The sequence below is a fragment of the Schistocerca piceifrons genome, chromosome 11, assembly GCF_021461385.2.
Source record: "Schistocerca piceifrons isolate TAMUIC-IGC-003096 chromosome 11, iqSchPice1.1, whole genome shotgun sequence".
Taxonomy (NCBI): Eukaryota; Metazoa; Arthropoda; class Insecta; order Orthoptera; family Acrididae; genus Schistocerca; species Schistocerca piceifrons.
The window spans coordinates 86796614-86810116 of record NC_060148.1 but is presented as its reverse complement, the minus strand read 5'-3'; positions in this window follow the sequence as shown (position 1 = coordinate 86810116).

Below are 13503 nucleotides of genomic sequence, written 5' to 3'. Positions count from 1 at the left end.
TAGTTGACTTACACCTTGTAGAGCACGTTGGGTGGCACGGGATACATGCGAACGTGCATTGTCCTGTTGGAACAGCAAGTTCCCTTGCCGGTCTAGGAATGGTAGAACGATGGGTTCGATGACGGTTTGGATGTACCGTGCACTATTCAGTGTCCCCTCGACGATCACCAGTGGTGTACGGCCAGTGTAGGAGATCGCTCCCCACACTATGATGCCGGGTGTTGGCCCTGTGTGCCTCGGTCGTATGCAGTCCTGATTGTGACGCTCACCTGCACGGCGCCAAACACGCATACGACCATCATTGGCACCAAGGCAGAAGCGACTCTCATCGCTGAAGACGACACGTCTCCATTCGTCCCTCCATTCACGCCTGTCGCGACACCACTGGAGGCGGGCTGCACGATGTTGGGGCGTGAGCGGAAGACGGCCTAACGGTGTGCGGGACCGTAGCCCAGCTTCGTGGAGACGGTTGCGAATGGTCCTCGCCGATACCCCAGGAGCAACAGTGTCCCTAATTTGCTGGGAAGTGGCGGTGCGGTCCCCTACGGCACTGCGTAGGATCCTACGGTCTTGGCGTGCATCCTTGCTTCGCTGCGGTCCGGTCCCAGGTCGACGGGCACGTGCACCTTCCGCCGACCACTGGCGACAACATCGATGTACTGTGGAGACCTCACGCCCCACGTGTTGAGCAATTCGGCGGTACGTCCACCCGGCCTCCCGCATGCCCACTATACGCCCTCGCTCAAAGTCCGTCAACTGCACATACGGTTCACGTCCACGCTGTCGCGGCATGCTACCAGTGTTAAAGACTGCGATGGAGCTCCGTATGCCACGGCAAACTGGCTGACACTGACGGCGGCGGTGCTCAAATGCTGCGCAGCTAGCGCCATTCGACGGCTAACACCGCGGTTCCTGGTGTGTCCGCTGTGCCGTGCGTGTGATCATTGCTTGTACAGCCCTCTCGCAGTGTCCGGAGCAAGTATGGTGGGTCTGACACACCGGTGTCAATGTGTTCTTTTTTCCATTTCCAGGAGTGTATAAAGAGACAGAAATGTCATATCTTGAGGTAACAAAACAAGGAAAAAAATAATAGTACAATAGATGGAAATAGGAGGATATGCATTTCCGGCGTTACAAAACAACAGGACAATTCACATCAAGCCATCGGGCCACATCAGTTTGCGACTGTCCTGCTTCCATTCTTTCTACGGCCCTCCACAGCAGAAAGTCTGGTAGGCGTCTTCTCTGTGGCATACTGTACTGTCTGTGGCTGTAGACAGCGATTGTGGGTGCGGGACTAGGTGGCCTGACGTCATCGTTGGTGTGGTTGTACGTTGATCGGAATGCCGTCTTCCGTGCAGAACACGATCGTACGACCATCTCTGACAGTTTGTACGATTATGTCATGAATTGGACACAGAACAGAGAAACAGCGCTTTGTTGATTTAATTTTGGGTGTCTAAATCTACATTTATACTCCGCAAGCCACACAACGGCGTGTGGCGGAGGGCACTTTACGTGCCACTGTCAATACCTCCCTTTCCTGTTCCAGTCGCGTATGGTTCGCGGGAAGAATGACTGCCGGAAAGCCTCCGTGCGCGCTCGAATCTCTTTAATTTTACATTCGTGATCTCCTCGGGAGGTATAAGTAGGGGAAAGCAATATATTCGATACCTCATCCAGAAACGCACCCTCTCGAAACCTGGCGAGCAAGCTACACCGCGATGCAGAGCGCCTCTCTTGCAGAGTCTGCCACTCGAGTTTGCTAAACATCTCCGTAACGCTATCATGCTTACCAGATAACCCTGTGACGAAACGCGCCGCTCTTCTTTGTATCTTCTCTATGTCAACCCGACCTGGTACGGATCCCACACTGATGAGCAATACTCAAGTATAGGTCGAACGTGTGTTCTGTAAACCACCTCCTTTGTTGATGGACTACATTTTCTAAGGACTTTCCCAATTATTCTCAACCTGCCACCCGCCTTACCAACAATTAATTTTATATCATCATTCCACTTCAAATCGTTCCGTACGCATACTCCCAGATATTTTATAGAAGTAATTGCTACCACTGTTTGTTCCGCTATCATATAGTCATACAATAAAGCCTCCTTCTTTCTATGCGTTCGCAATACATTACATTTGTCTATGTTAAGGGTCAGTTTCCACTCCCTGCACCAAGTGCCTATCCTCTGCATATCTTCCTGCATTTCGCTGCAATTTTCTAATGCTGCAACTTCTCTGTATACTACAGCATCATCCGCGAAAAGCCGCATGGAACTTCCGACACTATCTACTAGGTCATTTATATATATTGTGAAAAGCAATGGTCCCATAACACTCCCCTGTGGCACGCCAGAGGTTACTTTAACGTCTGTAGACGTCTCTCCATTGATAACAACATGCTGTGTTCTGTTTGCTAAAAACTCTTCCATCCAGCCACACAGCTGGTCTGATATTCCGTAGGCTCTTACTTTGTTTATCAGGCGACAGTGCGGAACTGTATCGAACGCCTTCCGGAAGTGAAGAAAAATAGCATCTACCTGGGAGCCTGTATCTAATATTTTCTGGGTCTCATGAACAAATAAAGCGAGTTGAGTCTCACACGATCGCTGTTTCCGGAATCCATGTTGATTCCTACAGAGTAGATTCTGGGTTTCCAAAAACGACATGATACGCGAACAAAAAACATGTTTTAAAATTCTACAACAGATCGACGTCAGAGATATAGGTCTATAGTTTCGCGCACCTGCTCGACGACCCTTCTTGAAGACTGGGACTACCTGTGCTGTTTTCCAATCATTTGGAACCTTCCGTTCCTTTAGAGACTTGCGGTACTCGGCTGTTAGAAGGGGGCAAGTTCTTTCGCGTACTCTGTGTAGAATCGAATTGGTATCCCGTGAGGTCCAGTGGACTTTGCTCTGTTGAGTGAATTCAGTCAATCAGTTTAATTGTAGCGCTACATGGGACATCGTACCGCAATGATGCCCCTAAACACTGTGAGTTATGCATCCTGCAGAGACCGGCTGCTGTGCGGGAACTCTAACTGAGTAGGCGGTGTTTGGTGTTGCTAACAATCGAAGCCGAGAAGGAAAGGAAATGAAACTTCTCGGGTTAAAAGGGTCTGTGATATTGTTTCAGCGATTACGGAATCGAATGAAATGCACAAGGAAATTCGCAGTAACAGCCCATGTCTGATATGGCTTCAGGGATTTACTTCAAACTTTATACTCTCTTAGTAGGTCATTAACCCTTTCGAGACGGAGCGCGTTCCCCCAAAGCGGAGCAATTCCGCGGCACTGTAATGGTTCCATATCCCTTAGGTGTCTTTCATCTCTTATAAAATCTACAGTTTTTGACTTATCGGTGTAATTTTTTTTTTGTAAATGAAGCTTATAACACGCTCTTTACTGGCATACTATTTTCATTATTCCATATCGCGCACTTTTTCAAAAAAAATGGTTCAAATGGCTCGGAGCACTATGGGACTTAACTACTGAGGTCATCAGTCCCCTAGAACTTAGAACTACTTAAACCTAACTAACCTAAGGATGAAACTTCCTGGCAGATTAAGACTGTGTGCCTGACCGAGACTCGAACTCGGGACCTTTGCCTTCCGCGGGCAAGTGCTCTACCAACTGAGCTACCGAAGCACGACTCACGGCCGGTCCTCACAGCTTTACTTCTGCCAGTATCTCGTCTCCTACCTTCAAAACTTTACAGAAGCTCTTCTGCGAACCTTGCAGAACTAGCACTCCTGAAAGAAAGGATACTGCGGAGAGATGGGTTAGCCACAGCCTGGGGGCACACAGTTTTAATCTGCTAGGAAGTTTCATATCAGCGCACATTCCGCTGCAGAGTGAAAATCTCATTCTGCTAACCTAAGGATATCACACACATCCATGTCCGAGGCAGGATTCGAACCTGCGACCGTAGTGGTCGCTCGGTTCCAGACTGTAGCGCCTAAAACCGCTCGGCCACCCCGGCCGGCGCACTTTTTCACTTCGCGGTGGTGTTAAAATAGAAAAAAATGAAAAATCTGATTTTTTACTTTTTCTTAGTTGAGGGGTGATGCGTTGAATTAGACATATTAAAATTAGTTGTATCGTATTCTTTAAAGTTTTAGCTTTAACGCGACATATGAAATACAATTTTATCTCTTATGGGACGTCAGTGGGAAGAAAAATAAAAAGTCCATTTTGAGGGATGAAAAATTTGAATTATGTCAATAAACTACAAAACTTCATAATATTTGCTTAACACGAACTTTACAACTTTGACATATCGATTTTTCGATAGGCAACCATATTTTACAAGTCCTTTCGGTACTTTGCTACTTTGTGATACCTGTTGAAGCGACTACGGTCGCAGGTTCGAATCCTGCCTCGGACATGGATGTGTGTGATATCCTTAGGTTAGCAGAATGAGAATGAAGAGAAAGGTTGGACGGACAAGTTTCGCTAAAAAATGGGGGGACCGTTGTAGCCCTCCAGGCTTGGGGCGATCTCTGCAAACGGCACAGTCACCTTGTTTTCCGGTGTCCATTTTTGCGATAGCGTGGTACAGGTCGTCCATCCTGTGTAGGTCATCGTGCTCAGAGCATGGCCCCTTCCTCGATGGGGTGGATTGAGCCCTGACGTCGCCCATAAGCTCCTTGGCGAGACTCTCCCGAAACTGCAAAGCACTCTTGGTGTCTCTACTCTTTTCTTTTCTATGATGACATAGAGCCCACGTGAAATTAGCCAGCCGGCCGGAGTGGCCTAGCGGTTCTGGGCGCTACAGTCTGGAACCGCGCGATCGCTACGGTCGCAGGTTCGAATCCTGCCTCGGGCATGGATGTCTGTGATGTCCTTAGGTTATTTATGTTTAAGTAGTTCTATGTTCTAGGGGACTGATGACCTCTGAAGTTAAGTCCCACAGTGCTCAGAGCCATTTGAACCATTTTTTTTTGGAATTAGCTAGAACAATTACCCTTTTGTCAAAATAAAAATTTACTAAGCAGGCCAAGGCCTATTACAAAACCAGAAGAAAATTTTCCTCCACCATGGAGGGATTTTCCGGCAAAATGGTACAAAGCGCACTAGAGATCGGCTCTGTCTACGGCTCCCATATTTGCCGTGTAGTCACAAATGATTGATGGCTTCTGACGCGACAATCGCGCCACGTATACGTACCTCGCGGCCCGAAGGGGTTAAAACAACGCAATGTGCGAGTAGTAAAGCCCACCACTCTGGCAATTCCGAGAAAATCGCAAGAGAAGTTTTACGCGTCTGTTATGTGGCTTATGTATCTGTGCGTGAGGGCTTGACGGTAGATTTCATGGTGGTAAGTGGTTACCGTGCGAGCTTCGTAAGACGGTCATGTATGAAGCACTGGTTTGACTCCTGCTGAAACCTTCATTTTTGTTTCCGGGTGTAGATTCTGTGGTATTCAAGAAATTTGCACCTGCACTATTCGTTCTTTGGTTTCAGGTATCTTAGCGGATTACGTGTTTAAGGGATTTCGCAAATCACGACAGGCATACATTTTCAAGAAAACTGTATGCGTTTCTTCATTTACTTGTCGATAGTTCTAACAAGGGAACCTCCCCATCGCACCCCCCTCAGATTTAGTTATAAGTTGGCACAGGGATAGGCGTTGAAAAACTGAACACAGATCGGTCGAGAAAACAGGAAGAAGTTGTGTGGAACTATGAAAAAAATAAGCAAAATATACAAACTGAGTAGTCCATGCGCAAGGTTGGCAACATCAAGGAATGTGTTAGCTTACGAGCGCCGTGGGCCCGTGGTTAGCGTGAGCAGTTGTGGAACGCTAGGTCCTAGGTTCAAATATTCTCTCGGGTGAAAATTTTAATTTTTTATTTTCAGATAATTATCAAAGTTCAGGCACTCACACGTAATCAACTCCGCTCTCCAAAATTCCAGGACGTGTTCAGATTTGCTTGGACATATCCAGAATTTGACGGTCTACGCACGGAAACATTTGAAAACGTAAAAAACATGTTTTGACAGAGCACAGGGAAAACTGTGCGACTCTGAAACTGTTGCATTCATTTGATGCAGTTTAAGTGAGAAACTCTTATGTTTTCCTCACTTTTTTTGGAGTGATTATCACATCCACAAGAAAACCTAAATTGGGCAAGGTAGAAGAATCTTTTTACCCATTCGCCAAGTGTGCAAGTTAGGTGGGTCGACAACGTATTCCTGTCATGTGACGCACATGCCGTCACCAGTGTCGTATAGAATCTATCAGACGTGTTTTCCTGTGGATGAATCGGTTGACCTATGACCTTGCGATCAAATGTTTTCGGTTCCTATTGGAGCGGCACGTCCTTTCGTCTACTAATCGCACGGTTTTGCGGTGCGGTCGCAAAACAGACACTAAACTTATTACAATGAACAGAGACGTCAATGAATGAACGGACAGATCGTAACTTTGCCAAAATGAAGAAAGTAAAATTTTCAGTCAAGGGAAGACTCGAACCAACGACCTTTCATTCCGCAGTTGCTCACTCAAACCACGAGACCACGGCGCCCATAAGCTATAAATGTCCTTTATGTTGCATATGTTGTACATGGACTACTCAGTTTGTATATTTTGCTTATTTTTGCATAGTTCCACACAACTTCTTCCTGTTTTCTCGATTGATCTGTGTTCAGTTTTTCAAGGCCTATCCACTGTGTCAATTTATAACTAAATCTGAGGGGGGTGCGATGGGGGGGTTCCCTTGTAAGTATGTTCTAACAATGAACTTTAATTAAAAATAGGAAGTAGTCAAATAACATCTACATATCTACATCAACATATGTACTCCGCTAGCCACCAAGCGCGGTGTGTGGCGGAGGGCACAATTCGAGCCAAAGTCATATCCCCCCCCTCTGTTCCACTCGCGGATCGTGCAAGGGAAAAACGACTGTCTGAACGCCTCAGTACGAGCTCTAATTTCCCTTATCTTTGAATCGTGATCATTGCGTGATTTGAAAGTTGGTGGTAATAACATATGCTCTACATCCTCGGTGAAGATCGGATTTCGGAATTTAGTGAGCAGCCACTTCTGTTTAGCGCGTCGTCTATCTGCAGGTGCGTCCCACATCAAACTTTCTATGAGATTTGTAACGCTCTCGCGATGGCTAAATGTACCAGTCACGAATATTGCCGCTCTTCTTTGGACCTTCTCAATCTCTTGAATGAGGCCCAACTGGTAAGGGTCCCATACAGACAAAAAATACCTTAAGACTGGACGAACTAACGTATTGTAAGCGCTTTGTAGAAGGTCTGCATTGCTTCAGGATTCTACCAATAAACAGCAATCTAGAGTTTGCCTTACCCCTTACTTGTGTAATCTGATCATTCCATTTGAGATCATTTCGAATAGTTACACCCAGATACTTGACGAACGTTACCGCTTCCAAAGACTGGTCATTTATTTTGTACTCATACATTAATGGGGATTTTCGCCTTGTTACACGCAGTAGGTTACACTTACTAATATTGAGAGATAACTGCCAGTCATTACACCACGCATTTGTTTTCTGCAGATCCTCATTGATTTGTTCACAACTTTCGTGTGATGCTACTTTCCTGCAGACTACAGCATTATCGGCAAACAGTCTAATACCGCTATTAATACCATCAACCAGATCGTTTATGTAAATCGTAAAAAGCAGCGGACCTATTACGCTGCCATGGGGCACACCTGAAGTTAACGCTTGTTTCTGTTGAAGTCACTTCAGGACGACATACTGCTCTCTGTCTGTTAGAAAACTTTTTATCCAACAGCATGTGTCACAGGATAGACCGTAAGCGCGTACTTTTTGTAGCAAGCGACAGTGCGGAACTGAGTCGAACGCCTTACGAAAGTCGAGAAATATGGCATCAACGTGACATCAACATGAAATTCACTGAAATTTCGTGCAAATACACGTGGTTTTTTTAAATTATATTACCTCTGAAATGTCTTATCGATTAAATAGTATGACCAGCGATGAAAAAAATTTAGGTTAAAAATTAAGTCTTAGCGGGAGTCGAACCGTCGCTTCATATATAGGGTCGTCTTACGTAGTACGAACGCTAACTACTTTTTTTTGCATGGTGCGTCAAAGGAAGTAAGCTGCATTTCTTATGGGTCTCTTGGACAGTTTTTTCTCCTTTTTACAACCGCACACTGAATGGACTCGGTCAGCTTCAGGCCGGGTGGAGACAAGCTGGCCAGACCTGCAAAGCTGACCACCATGAACTCTAACAGCAAACACGTACGCAGAGATACATCCGTCACATAACACACGCGAAAAACCTCTCTTGCTATTTTCTCGTAATTGCCAGACTAGTGCACCTTACTGCTTGCACATTATGTTGTTTCAGCGGCCCACTGACGGTGTACAAAGTTTGAAGTAAATCCGTGATTCGAGTGTGACCCTGCACTAGGGGTGGTGGTTATCGCTGAAATAACCGGTTTTCGGTTATACTGGCATTTTTTCTGTGTCCAGTTTCACGTGCGTGAAAAAACCGCTGTCTCTGAAATAACCAAATAACCGCTCTTCGGTTTTTTGTTACTATCATTTCGGCAATTAACGCAGACATCGAACAAAGGAGGAGTGGATCGAAGAAGAGTCTAATTTTTTAGCACCTCGCTTTTTTTGTAAATAGGTCATCTGACAATGATTCCATGTGTGTGACCTCAGACTGGAATGTACGGCTTGTGTGTTGGTGAGTGTGGGCAGTGTTCTGAGCAACCGACATTACATCAGAAACGTTTTCGATGATGGTGAACCACCGTCATACAGTATTTTTCGAGGGAATACACAGCCATATGTTGCATATTTCCTGTGCAAATGGCGATGTATTCCTACAAAAAAAATTTTACATCAGTATTTGTTTCATCTGCAGGCTAATAATTATAGCTATTAGCAGTGGTATGCGTTAGGGTTGGTTAGTACCACCAAGTATGTATGGCAAGAGCCTGCCATTAATGTTTATTTTCATCTCGGCAGCAGATCGGCTATTCAAGTGTGAATACAGCGACGCAAGACGGTTAGTGTATATTGACAGGGGTAGTCGACTTCATGGTCCAGTTACGACCATGTGGCAAACAGCAGGTAGTAAATTACGCGATGTGTTTGCGGAAAGACTGTTGGACACAGAGAAAAAGCGACTGACACGCTCAGGTAGGTATATATTAAGGTAACAAGTATCGCACTATCACCTCTAACAGCGTGTATGATAGCAAACATTTTCATAATGTCATTTACTTTTAAGGGGAGGTTTACTATCTTTGGCCCGAAAGAGCATGTTGTTTGAGATTTTTTTTTTTTCTCAGGATATGTTATAGATATCAATGTCAAATCTGGTCAAAATGTTTATTGATATTACCTCTACAAACTAGAATTTTTTCGACCGGAAATGTCGAAGAGCATAGGCGGAAGTGCCGTCGGAACGAATCAAAATTTCAATGTAGACCTGCACGCGCGGTATGTCACATGTCAGCCGGGCGGCCGGTGTGGCCGTGCGGTTCTAGGCGCTGCAGTCTGGAACCGCGTGACCGCTACGGTCGCAGGTTCGAATCCTGCCTCGGGCATGGATGTATGTGATGTCCTTAGGTTAGTTAGGTTTAATTAGTTCTAAGTTCTAGGCGACTGATGACCTCAGAAGTTCAGTCGCATAGTGCTCAGAGCCACTTGAACCATTTGAACCATGTCAGCCGGCTCGTCTGAAATCAAAATTGAGTTGACTTTAGCGAAGTATATAAGATTCTTTAGGAGTTGTACACGCTTAAGTTGTTTGGTCCATAGGAAACAAAATGGCGGCCATTTGAAAAAAAATAGGATTTTTTCATCGATTTTTCGACTTCGTCGGCCAAGTAAAAATATTTATAGTTGATGGCTCGGAATAAAAGTGGTACAACTCCTAGACAATTTAGTTAGCTTCGTCGGAAACAAAGAATCATGCCAATCGGTTCAGTACATTTGAAGTTACCATACCGCGCGATAAAAGAAACGTCATTCGAGAAAAATGCGTTTCAAGTTTTGACTACCTGTAAATGCAATATTATGCAACGTACGTTCAATCTGCTATTCCGGGTCCATAAACTGGCCCTTCCTCTTCCTCACAGAGGGCGTTCTGCTCGACCTGGGCCATCCTGCGCTGCTCCAGAGCAGCTCGTACGGCCGGTGACAAGCGGTTCTCGGCCGCTCGAATCCGGCGATCGTCCGAATGCTTGGCGAACTGCGTCGAATAGAGTCCCAGGGTGACGTCCGTCGTTGTCACGGTCTTCAGAATTGCTGACCACCCTTCGTTGAAGCTGCTCACTGCCAGGAAAGTCGCAATCTCCACAGTCTTCGCACCAGAATGCAAATGCGTGGGGGCTAACTTCCAAACACACGCGTTCAAACATTCATTTGAATTTTGTGTCTTTTCTCCCAAGTTCGGGTACAATAACTCGTCCTCCGAAAGAAGGAAACTTGGTGCGTGAAAAAGGCCGATTTCAGGCAGGTGCATTTTTTTGTTCAACCGCGAATAACAAACATTTCCGTTCCGTCCAGAATGAGATTTTCACTCTGCAGTGGAGTGTGCGCTGATATGAAGGTTCCTGGCAGATTAAAACTGTGTGCCGGACCGAGACTCGAACTCGGGACCCTTGCCTTTCGCGGGCAGTAGGAGACGAGGTACTGGCGGAAGTAAAGCTGTGAGGACGGGGCGTGAGTCTTGCTTGGGTAGCTCAGATGGTAGAGTACTAGCCCGCGAAAGGCAAAGATCCCGAGTTGGAGCCTCGGTCCGGCACACATTTTTAATCTGCCAGGAAGTTTCATTTCCGTTCCGTATTCAGAAAAACCGTTTCAGGAGTGGATTCTAAACACTTTAAGGATCCAAAAATGCAATTTTTAAAAAAAATCGATTTTTTGAACCAAAAGATAATAAACCTCCCCTTAAGCTTCTCGTCGCATGCCTTTGCCACGGCAGAGAAGCACGTAGTACGATGAATTACGGACGGGACGGGACGGGAATTAGTCGGGAATTTCTAACAGAGACACCGACAGTCGTGCAGAAAGTCACGGCGCTGCCTATTCGCAGCCGCCGTGTCAGGGACAGACCGATGTTCGACTTATCGTTCGGACGGAACCACTCAGCCTAATTGACCATCTCGCTAATAAACCCCGCACACGGTCCAATATGGCGCTAGCCCATGCTACGCGGCTACTGTCGCCGACAGCACTACGCATGGGCGAGACTCAAATTTCCCTCCTGAACTTACCTCCCGTAGATTGATCCGGCGCACAGTGGGCCAACTCGCTTCAAAACTTGGACAGAATAGAAAAATGAGGCGCGCTTTCCGACTTTAGTCCCGTGAGATCTTGTGTAGATTGCACTGCTAAATACTTGCTCACATGGAAACCTCCCCATCGCACCCCCCTCGGATTTAGTTATAAGTTGGCACAGTGGATAGGCCTTGAAAAACTGAACACAGATCAATCGAGAAAATAGGAAGAAGTTGCGTGGAACTATGAAAAAAATAAGCAAAATATACAAACTGAGTAGTCCATGCGCAAGATAGGCAAGATCAAGGATAGTGTGAGCTTGGGAGCGCCGTGGTCCCGTGGTTAGCGTGAGCAGCTGCGGAACCAGAGGTCCTCGGTTCAAGTCTTCCCTCGATTGAAAAGTTTACAATCTTTATTTTCGCAAAGTTATGATCTGTCCGTTCGTTCACTGACGTCTCTGTTCACTGTAATAAGTTTACTGTCTGTGTTTTGCGACCGCACCGCAAAACCGTGCGATTAGTAGACGAAAGGACGTGCCTCTCCAATGGGAACCGAAAACATTTGATCGCAAGGTCATAGGTCAACCGATTCCTCCACAGGAAAACACGTCTGATATGTTCTATACGACACTGGTGACGGCATGTGCGTCACATGACAGGAATATGTTGTCGACCCACCTAACTTGTACACTTGGCGAATGGGTAAAACGATTCTTCTACCTTGCCCGATACTACGGCGGAGTTACCTCGCATCGGACGGACGGACAGATAACAATTGTCTGAAAATAAGAAATTAAACTTTTCACTCGAGGGAAGACTAGACCCAAGGACCTCTCGTTCCGCAGCTGTTCTCGCTAACCACGGGACCATTGCGCTGCTGAGCTCACACTCTCCTTGATGTTGCATGGACTGCTCAGTTTCTATATTTTGCTTATTTTTTTCATAGTTCTACGCAACTTCTTCCTGTTTTCTCGACTGATCTGTGTTCAGTTTTTCAAGGCCTATCCACAGCGCCAACTTATAACTAAATATGAGGGGGGGGGGGGGGCGATGGGGAGGTTCCCTTGTCAATGCTGCGCTGTCATTCTAGTCTCGAGTCGATATAATAGGTGCGTGACAATTGACGGTAAACAGTGAGTCGGTCAGCTATACGATTTACAGGTATTGTTTGTGTGGTCTTTTCAATATATGAGTGCGATCCCGCCTAGTTTTCAGGATAAAATAAGACGTCTAGCACTTCTGAATATACACTCCTGGAAATGGAAAAAAGAACACATTGACACCGGTGTGTCAGACCCACCATACTTGCTCCGGACACTGCGAGAGGGCTGTACAAGCAATGATCACACGCACGGCACAGCGGACACACCAGGAACCGCGGTGTTGGCCGTCGAATGGCGCTAGCTGCGCAGCATTTGTGCACCGCCGCCGTCAGTGTCAGCCAGTTTGCTGTGGCATACGGAGCTCCATCGCAGTCTTTAACACTGGTAGCATGCCGCGACAGCGTGGACGTGAACCGTATGTGCAGTTGACGGACTTTGAGCGAGGGCGTATAGTGGGCATGCGGGAGGCCGGGTGGACGTACCGCCGAATTGCTCAACACGTGGGGAGTGAGGTCTCCACAGTACATCGATGTTGTCGCCAGTGGTCGGCGGAAGGTGCACGTGCCCGTCGACCTGGGACCGGACCGCAGCGACGCACGGATGCACGCCAAGACCGTAGGATCCTACGCAGTGCCGTAGGGGACCGCACCGCCACTTCCCAGCAAATTAGGGACACTGTTGCTCCTGGGGTATCGGCGAGGACCATTCGCAACCGTCTCCATGAAGCTGGGCTACGGTCCCCCACACCGTTAGGCCGTCTTCCGCTCACGCCCCAACATCGTGCAGCCCGCCTCCAGTGGTGTTGCGACAGGCGTGAATGGAGGGACCAATGGAGACGTGTCGTCTTCAGCGATGAGAGTCGCTTCAGCCTTGGTGCCAATGATGGTCGTATGCGTGTTTGGCGCCGTGCAGGTGAGCGCCACAATCAGGACTGCATACGACCGAGGCACACAGGGCCAACACCCGGCATCATGGTGTGGGGAGCGATCTCCTACACTGGCCGTACACCACTGGTGATCGTCGAGGGGACACTGAATAGTGCACGGTACATCCAAACCGTCTTCGAACCCATCGTTCTACCATTCCTAGACCGGCAAGGGAACTTGCTGTTCCAACAGGACAATGCACGTCCGCATGTATCCCGTG